The sequence below is a fragment of the Sminthopsis crassicaudata genome, chromosome 2, assembly GCF_048593235.1.
Source record: "Sminthopsis crassicaudata isolate SCR6 chromosome 2, ASM4859323v1, whole genome shotgun sequence".
Classification (NCBI taxonomy): Eukaryota; Metazoa; Chordata; class Mammalia; order Dasyuromorphia; family Dasyuridae; genus Sminthopsis; species Sminthopsis crassicaudata.
Window position 1 is genome coordinate 128,960,166 of NC_133618.1, and position 27,240 is coordinate 128,987,405.

The 27,240-nt window shown below is 33.5% G+C and overlaps 1 protein-coding gene and 1 pseudogene across 8 annotated transcripts in view; both read left to right on the plus strand.

Annotated features, from left to right (window-relative positions):
• The window catches only part of UNC5D (unc-5 netrin receptor D), a 770,467-nt gene that overhangs the window by 38,200 nt on the left and 705,027 nt on the right, over positions 1-27,240 (plus strand). The gene's annotated exons all lie outside the window — the stretch shown is intronic.
• Positions 1-27,240, plus strand: part of LOC141554868 (pleiotropic regulator 1 pseudogene) — a 52,186-nt pseudogene that overhangs the window by 16,842 nt on the left and 8,104 nt on the right.

Below are 27,240 nucleotides of genomic sequence, written 5' to 3' on the forward strand. Positions count from 1 at the left end.
CATAGTCATCTCCCAGAGTTCTTTTGCTGAGTATAGCTGGTTCAGTTCATTTCTGAAGAGCTATATTTTTAAAGAAAAAAGGTTATAGTAGATTATCAGCAAAATATATTTTCTCTCAAAAAATTTTAATGGACCTCTTTTCTCATTGATATGGAAGCTCCCCCTACTGGTAAAGACTGAACTTAACCCATGTTATCTCAGGGGTTTTCAAATTACAGTGCAGATTGAATTATCTGCCTATTTTTGTATAGCCTTCAAGCTAAGAATGGGTTTTACATTTTTTAAAATAAATGTTTATTAGATTTAAAAATACAGAAATGATTCTTAGCTCCTGGGACAAACCTTTTCTCTAGAGATCCTACCAACTAATTAGAGGCTTTATTCTAGTTCTTGAAATTTAGTGTGGATACTAGTGATAGTCAAGCCTGCCTTATTTCCAATTCATTTGTAGCCTCATTGATATAATTATGCTACTCACTGAATTAAAAGTTACTTTCCACATATTTTGCTTTTATCTTTATATAGTGATTAGTTACATTCCCTCCTTTATTAGAATGCAAACTTCTTGAAGGCAAGGACAATTGTTGCTTTTCTCTATTGATTATCAGCACTTAGCACAGTACCTGATACATAGTAAACATTTAATAAATGCATATTAATTGTTATTCTGATGGATTATACTTGTGTCCACCATACTTTTTCTTTGAGTCACCCTAATTTTGATTCATCTGAACTGATTATCATTTTTTAGCAGAAATAAAACAAAGCCAAGAGAATATTATTACTTTTTCAAATGAATGATAATGATGATGGTGGTAATGGTAGTGGTGGTGGTGATGATGATGATGATGACAAGAAGCAGTGTGTAATGGGCAGGAAATTAATTTTTTGCCATGTAAATCAAATCACTACTAGCTCTTCAACCACCATCCCCCCAGGATCCTGAACCTAATAGCTTTGGCAATAACAATGTCCCCATAACCACCAGCCCTGTTTCTAGTGCAGTTCCTATTGACATCATTGGAGGGAGAAATCATAGTGGAAAAGGGCCTATGTTTTTAATCACTATCAGAAATAATTGCTGAGCAGCTGTTACTAACAGACTGAAGAGCACAAGAGTCTTAGGAATAGCAATGTAACCCAAGCCACCAGTGCTGCTCCCAGTCCAGGTCTCACAGCCAGTATCAGGAAACTATTGCAGTGCAAAAAGAATCAGCCATCTCCACTAAATTACCAATGAACTTCCACTCACAGGGCAGGAAAGCCAACCTGCCCGAAGCAGTAAGGTACCCTGAGGGAGAAACAAGAACTAGCATATGCCAGGAAAGTCAAACCACTAGCACTGTAATTAGCATCCCCATGGATCCTGGTGGAGACAGCCCAGGACCCTGAACCTAAAAGCAATGAGTGCCCACGGAATTATCCTGAAAAGCAACCTCCTGTGGAAATAAAACCTGACAACTACTCCTGCAGGTGCTGTAGCCTCATCAATAAGAGACCTTTCTAGAAATGTCAAATGATTTAGTCTCAGAAATTGATGTTATTTCTAATGGAAATGACATTCATGATGAAGTATTACTTTCTGTTTTGTTGCTGCACCAGAAGAACAATGGGTCCTTTCCATCTAACTTGTTTTTGAAATCTTCCATTTGTGTTGTCTACCCCATTAGAATGGGAACTCCTTGGGAGCAGGCACTTTTCTGACTCTTACATTTATAGCCTAACACTCAACATAGTACTTTGCATATGATAAAGTACTTAATAAGCGCTTCATTCATTCATTCATTCACTCATTCATTCCTACCTCTGACATCTATATGATGCTGGACAAATTATTGAACCTAAAAGGATTTCAGGCAACATTCTAAGGATATGCATATGAGTTACTTATTTTAATTGGTAGAATTAATTTCCTCTTTGGAAGGTACCTTCATGAATGACATCACAGGCTTAGGAGCAAAAAATAGATATTTATACATTTTATAAAATATAGCATTATAAAGTCAGAAAAATGTGCTTTTATTATCTTATCTGAGCCTCTTAAAACACTTTTATTGACTTTACAAGTGAGGAAATAAAGATGGAGAAGTTAATTGACTTGCAATACAGTCCTATACCTAATAAGTGTCAAAGGTAGAAATTGCATCTGCCTTAGCACAATCAGCCTACCACTTCTCTGGAAATATGTAGGGTTTCTAAAAAGAAAAATTCTAAATTGATTAGCCAAAGCCAATTAAATCAATTATGATAACTGCACAAACGTATATATCTTCTGAATGAAATTGGATTATTCTGGTACTCCGCATAACTTAAGTAGATAAGGGCATCAGCGCTTTGAAGGGCACTCAGCTTCTCAGCTGGCTGGAAAAAAAAATAATAAGTTCAATGGCTGATATTTATATTTCACTTTAGGATTTACAAACCACTTTATATTATCCTAGTTGACCCTCATAGCAACCCTGTGAGCAACAGTGTGACTATTATTCAAGTGTTATAGATGAGAAACTGAAAGGTTAGTTGTTTGCCTAAAGTCTCTTTTCTTCCTAATGAGTATGTAGTAGATTCAAGATTGAGAGTTATTATAGCTTTGGATTAATTGTTTTTTTCCATTACACCACAATTGCTTCTCATATTTTGCTATGGGTGGAGGGTTCATGATAAGAGGATAAGGGAGTGGAAAGGGAATAAGCATTTATATGTTCCTTACCATGTTCCAGAGGCAGTCCTAATTTCTTTTTTTTTTTTTAACCAAAAAACAACAACAACAACAACAACACACACACACACACACACACAAAACAAAACACATGCAAATATTATCTATTTTGATCCTTAAAGAACCCTATGAAGTAGGTACTGTTATTATCTTTATTTTGCATTTGAAGAAATTGAGGCAAAAAGATGTTATACTCTTACAGAGTATAAGGAAGATCATGATTAAATATAAAGAGGCAGGAAATTGCAGAGGGTGTTGAGGGTATAGGGAATAAATATTTTTGATTGTGGTATAGTATATATAGAGAAGAGAAAAAAAATGTCATAAGGCTGGAACATTTCTCAAAATAATGTTTTCAAATGCATAACATTAAACATATAGAATTACAAAAGAAAACCATTTTATTGAAATACAATCATCAAATCCTATTTTAAAAATAAATTAGAAAGATACCAAGTTGAGTACAAATAAGCTCATAGATTACCATTCTCCATTAAAAGGGAGTATATATCCTGAGATATGACAATATATAAAGTTCTAGATTGTTGAGTATTTGAATTTGTAGAAAGGCAGGAATGTGGAGAGACAGAGTTCGTACCAGTGTTGAAAATGAGGAGAAAAAATAATTTATTTTTCTTTTCAAGTGGTTTAAGAGAGCTCTAGAAGGATTTTCGTTAGGCCATTTCTTAGGTCCATCCCTGAAGTAGTACATCACTAGATGCCAAACTATCTGAGAAAGGGAGAGAAAATGGCAATCTGGGCTCCAATCAGTTTATAACCTGTTTACCCAACAAATATTGGCAAAGATTCAGTAACTGGTTTTCAAAGAGCAACTAACTCTTTGTGGGTGTGTTGGTGTTTGCCAGTGGATAGACTTGACATATGGACACATGGAAAACCTGTTTTTCAGCCAGGAATATTACCCCCCAAATCCCTTTGCTAGTGACATCCCTGTGTGCTACAAAGTAGTTTGTCTTCTAGGGGTATGATTAGAACATTAATTCATTGCTGTAGTTATCCTTACACACATATGGAGTGACCAGCTGTCAGGATGCAGCCTCACAGAGATGAGATTATTTTCTAAGATGCCCAAGTGTTTGTAGTATCCACTGCCTGCACCTCCATCAAAAGAAGCATACAAATCTACCCCCCCTTTTTTCTCCATGATTTTTTCTTAGCAAAGGTCCATTCTTGCAATTTTTACATGGCTTCATTCTGATTCTGACCCAAGCTCTCAACACTAGAGTAAAGACGGCTTTAAATTGAATTCGAGTTTTTTACCTCATTAATCATCTTGATCTATGTGTTTTAAAACTGGTTTCCCATCATGCTTATTCTTGCTCCCCCCAGTCAGAAAACCTCCACTTTCCCTAATGCATGATGATGCCAAACATAACTAAGAATTTTTAAGCTAGGAATACTTTTGAATCCCCCCCCACACACACACATTCCTCCTTCTTCTACTATGGGGAAAATACAAAGGACGATCCAACATTGGATATTCTTACAATGAGAAAGAGGCAGCTTTATTTTCCTCAGAGATTCCAGATTAAGGCTTCTTAACTGTTTTGTATTTTACATTACCTTTTGGAAAATGGAGGAAGTTCTTGGCCCCCTTCTTTGAATAATGATTTTAAATGCACAAAATAAATACTTAGGGAGCAACAAGATAGTGCAGTAGATACAATATCAGCCCTGAAGTCAGGAGAACCTGAGTTCAAATCCAGCCTCAGACATTTAAGACTTCCTAGCTGTGTGACCCTGGGCAAGTCATTTAACCTCAGTTACCTAGCCATAATAAACACCATGTTGCTCAACAACAACAACAACAACAACAAAATAATAATAATAATATTGAGGAAGGTAATACAGAATAGTGGATAGAGTATGAGACAGAATCAGGAAGCTCTGGGTTTAATATCTTTTACTTTCAGAATGGACAATCTCTCTCAGCTTCAATTTTTTCATCTGTAAAATGGGGATACTTATATAAAGTGAGTAATAGTTTGGTCTAATTGATAAGAAGTCAATTAAAATTCATTTATTAAGCATTTGCTATGTAGAGGCATTGAGTTCTGTGTGGGGGATAAAAGTTAGTCAAGTTTAAAGCTTACCTATAAAACTAAGTTTTTTGGGGATATTCTAAAAGCAAAACAAACAAACAAACAAAAAACATTCCCTCAGGGAGCTAACATTCTAAAGGAGAAAACAACAACCAAACAAGCATGCAAATACAAGATTTATGCAGGATAAATTGGAAGTAATCTTAAAGGGAAGTTCCTAGCAATGTGGCTCTTAGAAGGGGAACAGGAAAGATATTTTTCAGAAGTAGAATCTGAGCAGAACCTAGGAGGAATACAAGCAAATCAGAAAGCTGAAATAAGAAGGGAAGGTGTGCCAGATATGGGGACAGACATTGACAATTAATAGAATCAGAAGATAGGGTAGCATGTGTGAGAAACGGTTCCTGGATTATAAAGTGAGTAGAAGTGTAGGAAGGGGCCAGATTGTGAAGGGGTTTGAAAAGCAAACAGAGCATTTTATATTTGAACATGGATGCAATAATGAGACACTGGTGTTTATAGTGTAAGGCAATAGCGTGATCCGTTCTGAAATTCAGTGATCTTTGTCAACTGAATATAAACTACAACATATACAATATAAACTATAATATATACAATAAGTACTACAATATGTACAATAAAATGGAAGATAAACTACAGTGGGGAGGGATTTAAGCAAGGAGGAAAGCTAGGCACAAGTCCTACCTGAGATATGTTCTTACTGTGCAATCCTAGACAAGTTGCTTACCCACTCATTGTGCCCACACAACTTTCTAAGTCTATAAATTGCAGAGGAGATTACATTGGTGGAAAAATTTCTTAAGAGGAGTAACCTATAACAATGAAATCATAGATTCAGTACCATCCCCCACAGAACTCCCTAAAAAAATCTTTTCACTTCTTTACAGGGTTATCATTAGTCAGGTAGATGGTATCATAGATAGCTAGAACCAGAGTAAGGAAAAACTGAGTTCAAATTTGACTTCAGACATTTACCTTTATTCAAAAAGCAGACCTCTAAATGGTTCCTATCTGTAAAAAGGGGTTATAATGGCTACTCTCCAGAGTTATTGCAAGGATCAAATGAAATAGTATTTGAAAAGTAAAACACTCTATAAATGCTAGCTGTTATTATGGTAAGAAGGAAAAAATGAGATAAAATATTTAAAACATTTTGAAAACTTTACAATAGTATATAAATTCCAGCTGTCATTATCATCATCATCAATAATATTCAAAAACATTAATAATCACATTTTCCCTCAGTTACAACTCCAAGGAAAGAAAGAAAAAACAAACACAACAACAATACTTTCATATCTTTTTAAATGAAGTTCTGCTTTGTAAACTGTGAAACACTATGTAAATATGGGCTATTATTATTATTTATGATGATGATTACCATGGTTCTTCTAATATAAGAGTTTTATTTGTAGGAAAAAAAAGCATAAAAATAGAAATACTGCTACTTTATCTTGATCATCCTCAGTTGAGAAGTCTAAAAGCTGGAATAAAAAAATCTTTCTCAAAGTACCTTTGTTCACTGAACTTAGATTGCTCTTATCACAGATAAAAATCCCTAGGAGTAAATTGGTGCTTTCTGCCTTACAAATGTAAATCTTAAAAACAACAACTATTCTCTATCTTCATTGTAGAAGGACTATAAAATGGATTCAAGGAGAAGCTGGAAAGAATTAAATATAAGATGCTGAGGGTTTCTTGTGAGAGTGAGGTATTAGATATTTAAGTGGAATAAAACTACACCATTGATATATAACCCTGTCCCAAGCCTCATTGGTGTGGGACTCTTGCATTATTAGGGCAGATGAAGACCCTGCCCTATCTGAAGAGCAAGAATAAATATAGTGGGAAGCAAGAACTTCAGTTCTTAGGCAGTTTCCTTTTTGGGGACTTTTCAAATAGAATTCCCATGTTAATTAATAGCATGCCCCAAGTTAAGTGTTTTGGTTCCATTTTCAAGACCTTTAAAAACAAGATTGAATTCCATCTTCCTGGGATGGTTTAATTCCAAATCTACATGGGTCAGGGTATAGGGAGGGTGGAGTGAGGATTCTAACTCCCTTCTAGTGTTCAGACTTTTTGATATATTCTTTCTTAAATGCTATTTTATTTTTCCAAGTACATGCAAAGATAGTTTTGAACATTCACCTTCACAAAACTTTGTGTTCCAAATATTTCTACTTGTCCTCCCCCTCTCCCTACTCCCTAAGATAGGAAGCAATAAGATAAGATGCTTAGATACTGAACTTTCAGAACATTAGTTTTGGATAGAAAGAGGGGTGTGATAAGATGGTGGAGGGAAAAGAGATTGGCTTCCAGGCATTTTGGTCTTAGACCTAACTTTGTCATCTTTGTTATTTGCTTTCTTTATCCATAAAAGGGGATAATGGTGCCTGGAAAATAAATACTGTGAAATCAAATGTGTTAATTTAACATACTTTCATAAACATTATCTAAATATCAACAAATTCCTGTAACACTTACAAATTGAACACAGTGCTTTCTTTGTAAAAATAGTTAAGGTAGTTCTTAATTCTCAGTTTAAAGATAAGGAGAATGAGGATCAAGAATCAGTAGCTTGACCAAGATCCTACCCAAGATCTTCTGATTTCCATCTAAAATCTCTTTTATAGCACCACGCAATACCACACCTCTTATAATTAACCATGTAACTTTGGACAAGTCGGTTATCCAAAAGCAAATTTCCTCTTCTGTAAATGAGAAGGATGTCTGTGGAGCACTAATGTGGTACAAATTAAGGAGTTCTGGCTCTGTAGATAGAGGAACTGGGTTAAAATTCCACCTCTGATGCTTTCTCCACTGCTTGCCAACCAACTTATCAATGTGATAATAGATCATTTAAACCCCTAATTGCCTTATCAGTGGAATGACAATGCAACAAAGATAGGGGAAAAAACAGAAATCTTCTAAAAGGGATTAGCACCTGAAGAGGGAAAGGTGCAGCAAATACTGGAAAAGGACAAAAAGAGGTCAAGAGCAGGGTAATGGCAAAAGAAGCATTATTTTTCCTTTGGACATTGCTAGATCATAAAGATATGATGCTTTTTTGCTTTCTACAAAGGTCCTAGCTGCACAAGCTGTTTCTCAGCAGGGGATCCCTTAATATTTCTTACTACCCACTCCACAATTCTACCTTTCCCTCTCTCCCTCAAGTGGTCATCCAATCTTTGATTAAAGATCCCCACTATGAAGGAGTCCACTACCTCCTCTGGGATCTCCTTCCATTTTTAGATATCTTTAGTAATTGTTATAGTAATAATTCCTAAAAACATTCAGTAATACTTGGACGAGGAGCCATCAATCCCATGGATTTTTCTAGTTGAGAAAATTAACAATATACCTCGTTCATGTAACACAGTGCCTTGTACACTGATTTTGAGAGTTAAAAGGAAGCTTAGTGACCAAAGCATATCCCTAAAAGCATCCCTACCACGATGTTCTCCACTAAGGGTTATCTAGTGTCTGATTTAAGATGGCTATGGAGAGTGAATTTCTAACCCAAAGAAGCAGTCCATAACATTCTTGGATAGATCTAATTGGTAGAAAGGTTTCCTTATAGCCAACTTAAATTTACTTCTTGGCAAATTCAGACCTCTGATTTTGGATTGCTTTCAAAAGTCTAATCTTTTTTTCCACATGACAGCCCTTCAAATATTTGAACAATGATAGCATGTTTCCACTGAGTCTTCTCTTCTCTAAGCTCAATATCCCCAGTTCCTTCATCTGATAAATGCTTGTTGGATTGTTTTAGGTATGAGTTTGCCTAAATAACCCTTGAGATTTATTCCACTTCTGGGATCCTGTATGAACAAGAATAAAGATGATGATATTTGTATAACTTTCCAGGACTCTTGAAAAGTGCTATAGAAATAGCAGTTATTAACTTCTGATTTAACCAAAATAAAAGTCTGTTGAATGAAAATTCTCTCTGCTGCCTATGAAAAATACCCAGCTTGCAGGATCTCAGATATCCACTCTTGCTTGTTATATGGCGCTTTCCATATTGTCAGTCAACCAAAACAAGTCACTGTAAACCAGACAGACACCCTTTGTAATTCATTATCAGTCTTTACTGATGAGATGCAGTGATAAGGTAGACCACAGAGCCTGAGTTCCAACAACTTCCAAAGAACTTCAATGTCATATAGACTCCTTTCTCCATTAAGCTCTTAATAGTAAGCACCTGATGCTGATGGAGTTGACAACTTGATACTTTTTTATTGACAGAATGTTAAATAAGGGAGTAAAAAATTGAGTCAAGTAGAAAAAACAAAAGAGGAGGAAAAGAGAGGGAGGGAGGGAAGGAAGGAGGAAGAAAAAGAGAGAGACAGAGAGACAGAGACACAGAGAAGAGAACATTGGTGAGTAGTCTTGTTAGGTGATATGAGTTTGTGTACATTTGAGAATGGGGAAGCTCAGGATAGTTGAATATTAAGACTCAGCTACCTCTTGGATTTTGTTCTGTACTTGTAATACAAAGAGAAGAGCATAAAAAAAAAAAAAAATCAATTTCTTATGGGCTGTAAATTGCTCCCAGGCTGCCTCCCCCTTCACAGAGTAAGAGGCACTTGCTTGTATTGTATTGTAGTTTCATGTCACAACAGTGATTGATGAGGTGGGATTTCAAGTGTAGAAAACAGAGAAATCAACATTCTCTTAGGTGGCTATTTCCTGGTTGCATCTTCATGGATGTTGGTTTGGTCCTCTCCTACTCCCTATATGTTTCTCTGCTTATGATGAACAACTAGCTCTTCAATGACCTTGCTTTCTTATAGAAAGATGGGGTCTTGCGGAGGCCAACTGCCATTGCTGCAGGCTTTCCCATAGGCAAAAAATCTCAGACTCCTAATTAACTGTAGAAAAACTCAACTGTTATAGAGAGAAGAGAAAGCATCACTGGTCTCAGCTTTATAAAATCATGACATATACTGGGAAAAATAATAGTGGAGATTGACAGCAGGAGTTAATACTTTTAATAATTCAAGCACAAATGTCACACATGCAAATATTATACATATTTGAGTGAATATAGTCATACATGTATGCTTATGTGTCTACATGTTTATGTATATAATATGTAAATAATATATAAAAATATCTTCCAAATGATATGAACTGTTTCTGTAGATTTCCTTTCATATAAATCTACAGAAACAGTTCATATACTTTGGAACACAGAAAAAGATAAAGAATATAACCTTTCCTTGGTCTCTGCAAGAGGTTTGGATTAGAGAACATGGTTTTGAATGTGTGAAATCCAGGCAATTAGATATACCTTTAAAAAACAATTCTCCTTATTTTGGGGAACATTGTGGTGTAATCAAAAGAAAGCAAACTGGTCTGAAGGAAAATGACCTGAGTGTCAATTCCCCAAATATATACTGTTTAGTTGTGCCCTATATAATTTGGGTCTCAATTTCTTTATGGGAGAGGAAATTATTTCCAAAATGGGGCCTAGAGTTCCCTACAACTCTATGGATCATCAAGTGTTTATTAAGTAGTTATTATATGACAAATACTGTGCTAGACATTAGTAATATAAGCACAAAGAAGGAAAACATATCTAAACATATCTATTCAGATTGGGTTTTTTTGTAAATATGTTATTTGTAATAAGTAATATACACATAGCTATTTGTAATGTACCTACACAAAGGGATATAGATGTAGGAAAAGTGATCCCACCCCACTCTCATAGCGATAACTACTTCTGCTACATTTGTCCAGCATAAATTAGCCTTGCATACTCAAAAATTGCTTATTAATAAGGGTACATATCAAAAAAAAATTTCAGGGATTAATTATTCAAGACCACTCTTGCTATCCATTTCTAGTCATCATCAAAGAACAACATACTTACCCAAACATCCCCTAATGTCCACCCTAATGACACCCTAATGTTGTCGAGATCCATATTACTAGAATATTGTCTGTATAATTCCTTCTTTCCACATGTTTAATGAAATATCTATAAAAAACCAGAAAGGGATTATGTGAATTAAATATAATACATCTTTTTCTCTTATTATAGAGAAAAAATTGCCTTGTGATCCCTCTTAAATAGAATTTTTATCCATATTGCCTTCTTACATATTGCTTCTGTTTGTCACAGCTCTCCCTTTCTGGCCTCGGTGTATATTATATATATGTGATGTATATATGTGCTATAAAAACTGCCGTTTATATTTTTAACTCTGAAAGATGCCAATTTTGATAACTTGAAACAATATCTCTCACCTCTTCCATACATGTTTCTGTTCCCACATCATTATATTGGAATATAGTATGAGTAGCCAGGTGTTTTTTGGCTATAGCTTGGGGCCTAAAGTAAGAAAAACCTGAGTTCAGATCTGCTCTCTCTCTGTGACTTAAACCTGTTTGCCTCAGTTTCCTCATCTGTAAAATTAAGTGGAGGAAGAAATGAATGTCAAAGCAATCTATTATCATTGTTAAGAAAAGCTCATTACTATCACATAGTTAGACCCAACTAATAACAATAAAAACAAAGGTGTTAAGGTCAAGTAGAAAAAAACCCCACTATCTGAAAAGCAGGGTTCAAATAATAGGTCTGCTTCTATTTGTGGAGCCCCAAGAAGGTCAATTCAATTCTTGGAGCCTTAGTTTCCCCAGAAAAATGAGGATAATAATTTCATTATCAGTCTCACAGGCATGGGAAGAATCTTTTGCAATCCTAAAATGCTATGAAGGTTAGAATTATTATTAAAAGGGGCTCATCAGTATTGACTGCCCATGCTTTCTAATAGATCACTACAAATAATTTCATTTCTGCCTTCCCAACTTGATGTCCTAATATCAATCAACTAACAGGGAGCTGAGGACTTCAAACAGAATTAACTGAACTTTCTAAGTAGACTGATTATTGATTAGGCTTTCAAAATTATAGTGAGAGATTTTTTTTAAAAAAAGAATTCTCTACTTCTTCAGGCATATTTGTGATTGCATTAAGATATCAATAACTTTATCTATTAGATTTTTCAGTTTAAGTATGACAGTGCTTCATAAGCCCCTCATTTTGCTCTTCCTTATCTAAAAACTAATACCTAGAATAGTTCATTTTTCTACCAATTTTCAATTTGACTTTAGAAAATGAAAGTTTTCTTCAAAATAATTAAGACCAAAAAAATAGGTTGAACTGCAGAAATGCAGAGAAGCCTTCCAGGGTAAAGAAGAATCCATAATTTTCCCTAATTTAATACAAATGGATTTTGAAAATTATAATCAAATATTTTTTAAAAACTGTCAAAATTCGTTATTAAGAATCTTATAACATTCTTAAATGTAAATTTCATATAATACATGAATCTGAAATCAATCTTTGAGAAAAAATGAAAATAAGTTCTTGAGATCAGGCATCATTTCATATTTTATTCGTGTCCTTTGGTGCTCAAAATGGTTTTTGGCTCATAGTTTATGCTTATTTGATTAATTGATTAATTGCTGCAGAGCTTCAAATACAGATACATAATGCAGCCAAGATGGTGTACTGACAAAGAGTTTTAGATCATTGCAGAATGCACATGATCAAGTTTCTTCTGAAGTAGGAGGTAGAGCTTTTAAATGTCCTCTTCTTGCTTCCCTTCCTTCTGATTGGTCACTTTCTACCTTTCCCTCTTCTTGCTTCCTGCCCCTCTCTTCCTTCTCATTGGTCACATTTATCTTTCCCTTCTCTTCTAGTGAGGAAGAAGTATCTTGGTCCTCCTCTGGCCGTTTTTCCACTACTTGAGTCAAGTGAAGGAATAGAAGCTTAGCTTTTCTCTCATTCTTAGTCTTTTCTGCCCAATGGATAAAAGACAAGACCACCTGACCTTATTGCTCTGCATTCTTCTTTCTTTCTTTGCCCTGCTCCAACTCTTAGCATGGATGTACCAGAGGAACTGAGATACATACAGCCCCTTTCTTTTTCCTTCCTTTACTTTGTCAATATTATTCCTCTTTCATCTATAATTCTTTCCCTCTTTTTTCATTCTCACTTCTCAATTCCCCCTCTCTCCTCTCTCTATGTGTCTCTTTCATCCTACCTTATTCCCTTTTCTCCTTGTTCTCCTTTCCATGAGCTGGGCCTCTAGCAGAAGTCCCAGATTTTTTGCAAGGTGATTTGCTGAGGGACACACAGCTAATAAGTGTTAAAGTATCTTAGGCAGCATTTGAATTTGGTCTTCCTGACTTCAGGGCCTTTGCTTTATCCACTGTGCCACTGGACCCATAATTTCTATCTGTATGACCTAGGACAAGATTTGGGACAGATAACTCTGTATTCCTTCTAAAATCTTATAAGTTGTCTGCATGGTGTTAGAGAAACTGCATCAAATGTTCATTGCTGATGAGCTACAGAACTCAATTTTTGGCAGCAAAAGAGGAAATCATGACTTCCAAAGCAAAATTAGATATTCAAGTGGTAGGAGTACACAGAAACCTTAAAATTATTTAGTTCACAATTATGTTTGGTATGTGATGAAAGTATAAATTATTTTACAAATGAATAAAAGAAAACCCCCCAAATTTAAGTAACTTCTCTATATTCATACATTTAAGTGGAAGAGTTAGTATTAAATTCTGAAAGCTCTAATCTATACAATCAGTGTATCCCTCCTAAGTTAGCGGAATCATCCCATATTTAATATTGCATATTGATTTTATAGAAAATCTTTTTGTTTTACTACTATGATATTTCGTCATTTTGCAATTTTAATAAAAAAAATTGGATGCATTTGTTGGTTAAAAATGATTATTTTAAAATAGAATTGTGTAGAAAACACAAGCTTATTGTTTTAATTCAAATTAAACCCAGTAAATATTTATTAAATACCTATTAAGTCAAGCACCATGCTAAGCTTTGGGAATACAATTAATAGAAAAATAGCCACAACTCTCAATAAGTTTACAATCAAAAGAAGGAGAGTCAAAATGTAAAAAAAGTTAGGAAAGGTGGGAGAGGAGGAATATACAGGGGTGCATTATGTTCCATGGAGTTGAAACCAAGCAGACAGCAAAGCAAAGTGATTGCTTTAAAATTGCTTTTTAAAAAATTAGTTATTCTTACCCCCATCAATAATCAATTAATTTATAAATCATTTAGCCTGATAATTTTGCATGTATTGACTTCAATTATTACTGGGAGATAAATATAGGTTAGAGACTTGGGATTTCATTGTTATAGGAAACATCTGGGTGAGGAAATTTTCTCTACTAATGAATCCCCAACCATAGAAGAAGACAACTTTTTCTTCAATTTTTAGGCTTAGGGAATTGCCTAGAGCACTGTTTAATTGACTTGTCCAAGACCTATCCTTCAGGATGTGTCAGAGACATAACTTGAACACAGGTCACCCCTCATCTCTCTATCTATTTTACCTTTCATAATATATAAATAAATATTTTAAAAATAATTATTTTCCAATTTTTGCTGTGGAATTAACATGAAAGAAATAGGAATTAAATAAATATGCAGTATATGCAGGAGAAATAGTATAACTTTTTTCAATAAAATATTTCACCAAGTCTCTCCAGTTGTTGATGTGAAGAAGATAAAAAAAAAAAAGGCTATATGATAATATAATCTAGTTGAATTAATAAACTAGTTGAATAACAGCCCCAAAAGAGGAGTAATTAACAAGGATACATAAATATGGAAGAATTTCTCTTTTGGAAAACCCTAGTGATTTTTTACAGGAATACTTAAAAAAAATTTTAGTGACATCGATGAAGATACAGATAAAACATTTCTCTACTTTTCAGATAACATCAACTTGAAAAGGATTGCTAATATGCTAGGATTTAAGAGATCCTAACAAACTAAAATAAAGATCTTAAGTGAGCAAAATGAACCCTATCAAATGGCATGATATAAAAATATGGCCCCTGTTTTATGTATTCTGGGCAGGCCACTTGGTTTCCTCTGGTTTGGGAAATGCACGTGGAAAGGTAGGCATTTCATCTGAATTATTTTTGTTGTTTTCAGTAATGCGCCACTTTATTTTTTGTAATTAGAAAATCTATTATATTATACTTTAGAGTACACAGATATCTCATATTTTTATTTAATTTTATTTTAATTTTATGGAGTTAAACAATCATTTCAATAACAGAGAATAATTTTTTTATAAGGATTAAGTGCATATGAAACTGAATCCATGCCTGGGTTAAGCCTGCCTGAACTAGAACAAAGGTAAAGGTAAAGTTCAATACTTAGGTGAAAAAAATCGGCCTCAGAAATACAAAATACTTAAAAGTGACTAAATAATACTTCTAAGGAAATGAAATAGCTGGTTCAGTAAATGGGAAGCAGAATGGTACAGGAACTGGATGTTTTACTCCAGAGGAAAAAAAAGAGTTATGAAGGACATCATAGTTGTTTTAAATATTCAAAGAAACTGGCACGTGGGATAAGAATGAGATTTGTCCATTGTAGCTGGGAGAGGACAGGATTGGAAAGAGTAGTTACCTTTTAAAACAAGTTCAGGCTAAATATTAAAAACAAAAAACAAAAAACAAAAAACAAAAAAAAAAAACTTCTTAACAACTGAACCATAAACCAGAATGAATTAGGTTATTAATTTTTTATTACTAGAGATTTTCGATTAGAAATATATATTCAGAAATATAATTTTAGAAATTTAGAAATATTTTAGAATAAATATTTGAGTTGGAATAGGTGGTCTCAGTGGTACCTTTCACTCTGAAATCTTATTATAGTACCTATTCTATTTCTGCTCATTTTCATTTCAACATATGGGTCTCACTTCCAGAGAAGTAACAATTACTTCTTGGTTTCAATGTTTAGTCTATGAGTTAGATCCTAAAATTCCAGCACATGAGTCCCCAGTAGTGTTATTATCTTTAATAATTAGCCAGTAAAGTAATTCAAAATAAAGACATTTACAAAAATAACATAATAAGAACAATAGCTAGAGCACACTTCTTCCAAAAATATACTCTCCTGCAAATACACACAGTTTTTTGTCAGAATCGTGGGCACAAATTTAGAGCACAATTATACTGAAGCACATATGTAGGGAATGCATGTGGCCAAGGAAATTCATACTTTTTGTACTTGAAGGCTATGTTAGTTCTTCCTTATGGAATCATCTGAATCTCTTCAATTCTTGAGAGGATCTCTTTTCTGCCATTAAATCTCACATTGTTTGAAACTAATTTTTTCTGAGAATGACTACCTCTATGTGTCCATATCTGAATGTTTGGGCTCTTTCAGCTGTACTTCAATCTCTTTTGAAGTGAAAAACTTTTAAACTGATGGTTGGTAAATAATTCCACTGCTATATGAAGTGGCTTATGGAGGCAATATTCTTGTATAGGCATGGAGGTCATACTCTACATGGTCAATGTTCAAATCAATCCTAATATCTCCTAATATCTAAATCAAAGAAACATTTAAAAGCTTTGTAAAGGAAACACTTCACATAAATACATCTTTATAAGTCAGTTCAATTACCTTTGTTATCTGACCTTATTTACTATGACTATGTGTCTAAGGCATATAGCAGTCACATGACAAGGCAACCAGAATCATTTGGGGAAAGACCAGTTTTCCTTTCATAAAATAATTCTGTGGTTAGTTCTAAAATTAAAACATTAAAACATACTTCTAAAACATCAAATTTAAATTAAAGCATTACAGTCACCCCTTTCACATCATTACTGTCCCCATCATGGTTTCAGTATATTGGCATAAAACATTAAATGGGAATTTTTTGCGGGGCATGAGTTGTGGGAGCCATAGATGACATGCAAAGGCCTATAGATGACATAGAGCCTGTGAGTCTTATTATAGTCATAGGCTAAATATTTAACCAAATTTTTACAATAAGAATCTGTAAATACCACATATAAGAAAAAGAAAGAAAACATAGATTTCTCTTCTATAAAGAGAGCACCAAAAATTTTTATATATATTTTCCAGATCTCAGGGGTGTCATATCTTATTCCCCACTATGTGGAAAAGATAACTGTAGTTCTTAATACAATTTGTGAAGAAAATGCATTAAGGCAATATCTAATAGGCATTAATTAATATAAAATAAAAATACTTACTTTTATACTAGGTAAATATTTTAATAAATTGTATCTTTTAGATTAGTGACTTAAAACATTCTCATGACAGAGATAAATGACAACTTAAATGATGGGGGGGAATCAAACTCAGTGTCAAAGTGGCATTAGTTTCTAAGAAGTTACAAGTAATAAGAAGCACAAACATCTGTCTCCAGTAATATGTCATTTTACCTGGAGATATTTACTTGAATATACCTAATATATTTACATTATAAGTGGACTTATTGTTTCCCTTACTAAAACAAAAATATCTTGAGGCCAGTTTCATATTTGTCTTTTTATTCCTGATGCATAGCAAAGTATATGATAAGAGCTTTATAAATATTTGTTAAATTGAAGATTAGGAGAATAGATTGATTATAAAGAAATCCATGATGAACTTCAAACTCAAGGATTCTGGGAATCTTTTATATAATCTCCCAACAGATAGCTGAAATAGATGTTATAGATAGGAATGAGTAAGCTTTATAGGGAATATTTACTTTTAAAATTCAAAGAGAAAATGAAACTTCTTAAATCAATTGTGTTTATTCATACCCTGACTAAGAAAATAGTTCTTCAAAACCAGTGATCAGAATGGAGTAAGAACAAGAATGGACATATAGATAGCAAAGCTTTTAAATGGTAGGAAGTGGTAGAGTATTCTCCTAAGGGAAATGGTGGAAACTTCTTTACTTAAAATGGTTCAGCATAGACTGGACAGAGCCCTGGGGAAAATACTATATTGCCTCAGGCAGAGAATGAACTACATGAATTTATCCTTCTTTTCCCCTTCTACATTTCTGGTAATGAGCCTATCAGCATTGCAAAAGAGTTTTATAGCTGTCTAACTGGAGTTTGGATTTCAGGAGCAGCTGAGATGGCAATAACATAGTTAAGAATCTCTCCACCTGACAGGTTGTGTGATTCAGTAGAAAGAATGCTTCATTTGGAATCAGGAATCCTGGAGTCTAATCCCTAATCTAAAATTAATTGTGTGGTTGTGACCAATTTACTGCTTCATCTTTATGAGCCCCAATTTTATCGTCTGTTAAATGGGGGTGATATATTACTTTTCTAACATTTTGTTATGAAGAAAACACTTTTTAAAAATTCAAAGCATTATATAAATATAAGTAACTACTATCAAAAAAGAGAAGCAATGCAATTTCATAGGGGAGAAACAAATTAGAGGGGACCAAGTCTTTAGAGAAACATGAAAAAAAACAAAAACAAAAAAAAACAACTACAGAATTATTAACTACCATAGTCATAGTTAAATCTTTTTTGACAACTGTTAAAAAGCATTATTATCAGAAACCAGACCCCATTTCACTCTGTCAATATCACAGAAATAAACTCAGCACATATTTCAAGAAAGTGTGAAGATAAGTGTCTAGAGTGCTTAGAAGGAAAGACTCATAACCAGTTACTTCTGGCCATATTGGAACCATTAGAATATCAATGTCCAGGAAGTCAAATAGAGAGATTGGGCTGCTTGAGCCTGAGTCTCAGAGACCAGGACAATGAAATAACTTGCATTGAACTTGGTATTTTCCTTATGGCTTCATTGATGAGTCTGAAATTGAACATTAAACTTGTTTTTAATACCAGGAAGTTGTATCACTTCTTCTTTTAGGATTCTAGATTCTCTCCTGATGATCTTGGAAAAAATAGATCTACTAAACATTTAAATATGAGTACCTACCCAAATTCCAAGATACTTAAGGACTATTTTTGAGAATTTAAATCTGATTTTAATGATAGAAAACACTCTGAATGAGAAGTTAAGTGGTCTGGATTCCATTCTATTTACTTCTTTAACTATTTATATGATCTAGTACAAAGTGATTTGGGGTCCCTCTTTGGGATTTATTTTCTTCCTTTATACTGAATTTGTTAGTACAAATGATTTCTGAAGACTGTTCTACTTGATAATGCCACCCAATGTTTTATGATTGTTTTATTTATCTGTTATTTGAAAGGCATATAAATCAACCATGGTGCCACTAATGCCTTTTCCACTTTGTGAACACTTAGCACTTTGTTTAGTATGTTTCTAATTATTTCCCAAGCTGGCAGAATATTTTTTGTTTTTTGTTTTTCCTGTAGGTTATTTGGGCCCATACCTATACACTATTATGGTATATTAAAATTATCTGTGTTGATTTCTTATCTTCTTATTAGATTGTAAATTGCATGAGACAGGGACTAGGATATATCTAAATTATTTTATCTAACATATTACCCAATATAATGTTCTGCTCACAATAGGCACTTAATATATTTTTGTTGAATGAATGAATGGTGGAATTACCATACATATTTTATGAATTTTTAAAAAATAGAAATGTCATATAAAAACATTTTATTGCAAATGAGAATCATTAATATTATTACTTAAATTATTATTTTTATTTCATCTCTGACTTGGGTACTTGTTAATTACAATCATCATATATAAGTTCCTAGTGAAGCTACGTCAGAAAGGATGAATTTTGCCTAAAAAGGAGATTCTTAACATGAATTCTATTATCTTTAGACTATATACATAATTATGTGAATATATTTATATACACATAGGCACACACATTTTTCATTACATATGCATATACATATATGTATGCAAATATACATATATCTCAAAATATACTTGTTTTTGGTATAACAGTTTTTCCTTATCTCAGTGGATTTATAAATCAATTAAAGGACAATCTTCAGAAAGATCAGGGAATGTGAAATTATCATGGGGAATTTTGAGAAAAATACATTAGAACTCAGAATCCCCATGAAAAGCACTGTCTTTTGCTTCTTTTTGTATCCCCAGCACTTAGCACAGTGTCTGGCATATCACTAATTATTGACTGATTAATATGACTAGGATTTGGATTTCTTTCCTAATGTTGTGTTTCTTTTCTTGTTTTCTGTCTAAGATGGAATAGGAAGTAAATCCTTTCCATATAGTCAGGTAAGAAAGATTTTTTTTAAACTTTACCTACACCTCTAATTAGTTTTTATCTCTTATGTTAAATTTTACTGACTCTGCTGACTTTTACTTAGTTACAAAGCCCATTAGGGAATCTGTTAGCCCAGGATGAGCATTCAGTGCATATTCAAAGCACAGGCTATTTGTCTGTTTGCAGCAACAAAGTTTTGCTCCAATTATTGTAGTGATACATGGATAGGCAATGGACAGTGTCTCCTAGGATGTCAAGGTAACATCTTCACTTTAAATAATTCTTTCTAAATGGATTGTTTTCTAGTGACTTACAAGCAAATAACCAAAATAACAAGAAAAAACCCCCACAAACCCTCAAACCCCAACTTCAATTCTATCATTACCCCTTTCGGGGTAGATGGATAGAGGAGGCTTGAGATACTGTAAAAGAATGCACAAATTGTGGTCAGAGAAACAAGCCAAATCCTATTTATGCTATTTGGAATCTGTGTGACCTCATGAACTCATTTCCCTTCTCACTCCTTCATATTCCTCATATGTAAAAGAATGGAGATGGAGTTGGTATAAATTCTGCTATTTCAGTGTCCATGACACAGTAGACATTGATAGAATTAAAGAAATTAAAAGCTGCAGGGGATCTTATCAGAAATCAAGCCTAACCTCAATTTTTAAATGAGTAAATCTGAGTAAAAGAGTAGAGACAAATTCCCCAAGATCACTCGGGAATATAATGGCAGAGCAGTACCATTTCATGTCTTTCAATTCCCAGACAAGAAGTTTACCACAATATATAAATATATTGATATAATTAATATAAATTGATTAAATATAAATTAAAATGGTTTATTTTGTAAAGCTGGATCAATCAAAAGAAATTTGGGTAGATTATCAAGTGAATAAGAATGTAAAGAAATAATATGGGAGGGAGAGAAGGTTTCAAAAGGAGAATTTGATCTTTCAGATTTTAAATATATTGCATTTGCTTTTTAAAAAAATTTTTTTCTTAAAATTACATACAGAGGCAAGTTATTAACACTTCTTGGTATTGAACCACATACTACTATTAAAAAAAAAACCAGGAAAGTAGAATTTAGAATTCTTATAGTAGGCTTTCAGAATTTAGAGTTCCTAGCTCATGAGAAATCCACATAATCAAGAATACTTTTTATCTATGCAAAATAATGCCATGGGTTGTTTTCTATTGGTCTAACTTTTAAGAATTGGGATGCATTAAGACCTCAAATTGACAGCAGTATTGCTTACTTTGTGAAGGCATGTAATAATAGAGTTATCTAACATTACAACAATCTTGACTTGGGATTGTTGTAGGAAGATCAGAGAACTCTGGACCAAATTTAATTCACCCAATTAGCATAAAATTTTGAATATAAGTACTCCAGGTCAAGAATTCTGTACTTTATCAGCTTAGCACTGTTAAGTTATGAACAGAAAAGAAGGGAATGCACCTAGATAGAACTTGGCAAAGGACCAATCTGTAAAATACTTTCATAGCAGGAATAAAATCTCACTACCATTTTCTTTTTTACAACATTAGATGTTCCCTGAATTGAAAGCAGGAGACAAAAGCCGGAAGCCTCTAAAATGCAATGCTGAGCAATTACGTTGTTATCAAATGAAAGAATTGCGCATTTCATGTTAGTAATATACATATTTTCTTTCCAGAGATGCTGTGCAGGCTCATGGGGGCTTTTAGAGGATTTTTACAAGCTGCTTTGAAACATATACACTTCTGCATGGGTTATGGTCAACAAATATAGCAGAAGCAATGTAATTTGTGTGTGTGTATGCATTTGAGAATATATGTAAAAACATAAATATGGGTATTCTCTGGATGTGTGGCCTTAAGTCAGGAGAATTGAATTTCAGTCCATTTTCACATTCTTTTCATTCTTTGGCAAGACACCCTAAAGGTAGTATAGACATTCACCTATGTATTGGCAGGTGGATTACTGAAAGGAAACTCCTGTGAATTGGCTCAGCACCGAGTATCATATAAACATAAAGGGAGGGTAATAACATTTAAAGAGGGATGAAGCTTGATTTTAAGAGATGTCTTCTTCTGAATTCTTAAGATAGTAAAAAATTCAGTTTCAGAAAGAAACCTGAGATAATCAAAGCCAGTCCTCCCAATGACTTACTGGACAAGCCCTCTAGAAGAGAGAGATGGTGCAATATTACCCTAAACCAACCTGGAGGCATTTAAGAGAAAACTCTTGTTAAGAAGCTATTTCTTATATTGAGTTGAAAATAGTCTTTTGGAAGCTCTTCTTGCTCAATATTCCAAGTATTATGCCCTCTGAACTTTGGCAAATTAATCCTGAACTCTTCAAATATTTTAAAACAGTTATCCCATCTTCTTTTAATTCCTTCTTCTATTCATACTAATTAGATTTATTTCCTTCAATCTCAATTTCCTCAGATGCTATTGTTTCAAATAATCTTGTCATCTGGCTATCTTTCTCAGTATTCTATGTCAGTCTGAGATTTTACTTTTTTTAAAAATTTTCTTTCTTAAAATTACATACAGGGTATAGTGTAGCTGTAGTTCTTTGCAGTCTAATATTTAACATTTGCTTCATCTTAAAGCAGTCACTTCCCTTTGTGAGGCCTAGTTCATCTGTAACAACAAGGGAATAATACTCATGTTACCTTTGCTGCAGATTGTCATGATAGAAGCACTTTATAACCCTTAAGGTATATTTAATACATGAGTTATTGATATTGTTTCCTAAACACAGTCAGTCTTTTCAATAAAGTAGTGCTAATGGTTGGAATTTTGATGTTCTTTTTTAGCATCTCTCAAAAATTATTTAGAAATATTCTAGAAAAATTTTATGGGTAACCGCTTGATAAACAATTGAGAGAAGTGGAAATAAAAATGACACCCTAGAAACATCTTTTATTCCACAAACAGACATGCTAATGTACCTCTTATTTAATCTTGATCACTACTACAAATGAAATTGGAACAAAAATATAAATGGTCAGCGAAAACATTTTCCTCCAGAGTCTCATTTCACTTTAGTAAAATTCCCTAGTTGGACTTCATTAACAATCCGAATTGTTTGTCCTTGTCATGGCCCTTTTAATTTTGTTTGGTACATTTTGGGGCCCTTTCATGTTAAAAAACAAAGGCTATTAGTCTTCCCTTCTCGGGGGAGGCATATTGATCTCCTCATGAGGAGGTTTGGCTTATAAAACAAGTACAATCCAGCTAAAATCCTTTGATTGGCAGGGAAAATTGCCTTGGACTTGACTTTTCTTCCTACAGCCCCACAAGAGGATCATTTTGATGCTGTCTTATTTCCCACTAATATAAAAACAAAACTTGCTGCATTTCCCAATAGCTGCCTATCTGTTACAGATGAGGTCCCCAGAGGAGACACTTCCTTGTTAGTGATTTGCATTTTTGACAGCCGTTTTTCCTCCACTTAAAACTGTGTAGGGCAATATCTGTTGACAAAAACAGAAAACCCTTTTTCTTGACTTGACTTTACTTCAGTTGTCAGAATTTTTTTTCCCTTCCCCCACTCCCCTGCAAAGGGGAGCAAAGGAAACTGAGAAAGGTAAGAATTGACTGACATGCATACTATTTTAGCTAATTTCATAATAACTTAATCTATGTCAGACAAAGCAAAATGAATCAAAGCCTAAATGGAAATGACTTTTTAATGAAAATAGTTCAAGCATGCTACTTCCAGAATTTGTGTGTGTGTGTGTGTGTGTGTGTGTGTGTGTGTGTGCATACATACAGCTATTTCAGTGAACAAATCAGTAGAACAAAGAAAAGGAATGAATATTAAAATGCTGTAGTGATTTTCCAAATCAGGGTTATGTTTTTCTTTTTAGCTTTATATATAAAATGCTGTATGCAAATTATAAGGGATAAAATAATTGTTCTCTCCTTGAACTATGGTCACACTGTGACCCATCAGACTTGCTCTATTTACTGTTTCTGTGGCATAATTATGAAGACTTAGCTGCTTTCCCAAACAGTTACAGATGTAGGGGAAAAATAAATTACTTTTGTATGCCAGCCCTAGAAGTCTTGCTGTTGTAATATAATGTAATCGGCCATGAACAAAAGAAAGTTATTATACTCATTTATATTGGTCTGAAAGCCACAGAAATGTATTAAATTCATTTAAGCTGAAGGAGCCAAGCAACACCATTGATGGTTTCTTCTAGAAACAACATGCTTCACCCTAAAGGTCATATTCATCTGATAGGAAAGTTTAAATCCTTTAAAGCTTACTGAAGACTTAGGTTTATCTGCTATTTATTGAAAAATAGTATGCAACAAATCTGGAATGAGGAAAATTTTGAGTCACTTGGGTTCTGGTATTGGTTCTTACATGGTTCTGACAAATCATGACCTTGGGACAAGTACTATTGACATGTTATCATATCTGACTTTTCATGACCCCATTTGGGCTTCATTATGGTTCGCCATTGTCTTCTCTAGCTCATTTTACAGATGAGGAAACTTAGGCAAATTGGATTAAGTGATGTAATAAGCAATGTGTCTGAGTCTAGGCACTCTATCTACTCTATCATCTAGCTGCCCCTATTCTTGATATTAGTCCCCAGTTTGTAAAAAGTTGGGGAGATGAAAGAGGAGGAAAATAATACATACTTTGGCTGATCTAACCTAATTAAATGATCTGTTAAGCAAATTCTCTGGGGATACAAAGACAAAGAAAAAAAGCCCCTATTTTCAAGAAATTTGCATTTTACTACTTGGTTCTTCAAAGGAATATAGTAAAGACTACTATGTGAAATGACTGAAAAGGTTTATTTTTATTTTTGTTTTTCTTAAATGAGTTTAAAGTAATTAAAGTACTTTACATTAAGGTTTTCTTTTTCTTTAGTGTTTATATTTTGTAAAGTAGTTTATGTTCACATCTTTATGATATCACCAGATTGTCTCCTGGGCAATGAGCTATGTGACCTTAACCAAGTTATTTATCCTCTCTTGGCTTCAATTTCCTCATCTGTAAAATGAGGGGGCTGGGTTAATTGATCTGTCAGTTCCTTCCAACTCTACATCCTCTGATCATTGACCTTTATCTTGAGGGCCAGTTGCAAGAAGGTCATTTGAAAAGGATCCATTTGTTTAGTGCTTTCAGGTACTATGATTTCACCAGTATTGCTACTTTATTACAAATTTTCTTGAAACACAATAGAAAGCTTTTTAGGACTACATTGACTGAAGGATTCCTCATTCAGTAGCCAACTTGATGAGGAGCCTTTCTAGACCTGGTAAAACTAGTTCTTGGACAACAAAGATAAAATGTATGCTATCTTTTTTCTTTTTATTCTTTCTAATTTGGTAGGTTTTTTGTTCTGAAAATATAGCCTTCAAGTGCACACACACACACACACACACACACACACACACACACACAATCATCATCATCATCATCATTTGTTTTGTTTTGTTTTCCAAAAGTCAGAATTTTTCACATAGGATTCTCTTTACAGAAGGAATTGACAAGTTTTACAAATATACATTTACATAAGTCTAAAGTGCCATTTATTTGTTGAACATTTTAAAAATAGGAATGATTAACATCATCAGCCAATCAGGTTAATTCAGTGTTTTTTGTTTATTTGTTTTGCTTTTTTAGCAGATATTGCCATATCAATCTGGCACTATTCTACCTTTATGGTTTCATCTTATTCTACTCCATTCCATCAATTTCAATTTGTCATTAAACTAGATTACACCAAAACATTCTTCCTCTATACTTTTGCTCACACTGTTTCTGGTGACTGGAACGTACTGCCTGTCAAACTTTATTCACCATAATGACAGAATTATAGAATATGAGAGATAGAAAAAACTTTGCAGCTCATCTAGTTCAACCACCTCACTTTAGTATTAAAAAATTAACTCCCATAGACTGTCCCAGGAAGTGGCAGAGGGAAATAGGGACTGAAGGTTAACTGGTGATTTTCTTGGTGAAGAAATAACTCTTCACCAGTACAAACCAGGATATTTTCAGCAATCTGCATTGTTAGAGAACTAGAACACTTGTAAGTTAAATAACTTGTCCTTGATCATGCAGCCAATGTATCTGAGGCAGGACTTGGAATTCAATTATTTTTGATTTCAGTGCCAGATATCTATATTTTACAACATACTGCTTCTCTGGCAGGAGCAAGACTAAAAATCAGTTTTCAAATGCATAGGCCATCATTCCTTTCATAACATCATCTTCCTTTAAAGTCCAACTCACCGGATATCTCTTCTATTTATGAAGTATTCACAAAGATACTTAGCCCAAACCTTGCACCTCAAACTTTTCTTTGAACTCTTCTAATTTACTCACCATGTATAGTGTACTATAATTAAATTCTAATGCCTTTTGTTATGGAATGAGATTAAAAAGTACTTGAAGGAAGGGACAATATTTTATCTGAACTTTGTATCTCCTTTGACAGTTAAAATCTTATGAATATGATAGGTGCTTAATAAGTGTCTTTTAAATATATAAATGATTGAATAATATTACTAGAACACTTCTAGTGTTCATAGATTTAGGGACTTGGAAGATATCTGGATCATGCTCTACTCCATATGTAAAGAAAATACAATTGTAATATCTATGTATTCATCCATCATTGTTTGAAGATTTCCAAAAAGAAAAAAGTCATTATTTTTGAGGTAACCCAGATATTTTATTTAACAATAATTTAATTAATGTCAAATATCATCAATGGGAACATAATAAGAGTTGGTAAAAATGATACTATAAGACACCTCTATGTATTATTATTATATGTATATGTTTCTGAAATTTTGAGTATCAATTTTGAAATCAATGATATATTCTGAAGACTTCTATTTTCTACTAGTTTGAAGAAGAAATCTAATCTGTGTTTTACGTTGTTCACTCTTGGATCTTTCTAAAGGACTTGGATGAGAAAGTGAGAGAAATTCTAGTTAAGTCGATACACATTTCAGTATTGACACGATACTTATTATTCTGTCATTAGATAATTATTAATTAATTACTAATTATAGTCTTTAGTAGGACTATAAGATGGGTGTCCTATAAGCAGTAGCTTTTTTTTGCTTTGTTTCGTTTTTAATGTGAATAAATATGAAAGGATATATAGGAGAAGAGGAGAGAGAATGTCTATATTCAGGGAGAATTATTTGAATTGTGGTAGGACTTTAAGGAAAGAAGACAACATAATGTACAAATAATAATTCTCAGTGAATTTTAATTTAATTAACCTTGCAAATACCATATTTATTATTCTTTTTATGGGGAGGGAGAATACTGTTGGATAAAAATTAAGCTTAGCTTCCTACATACAAACACATATGCACACATACATCTATGCACACACATATATAC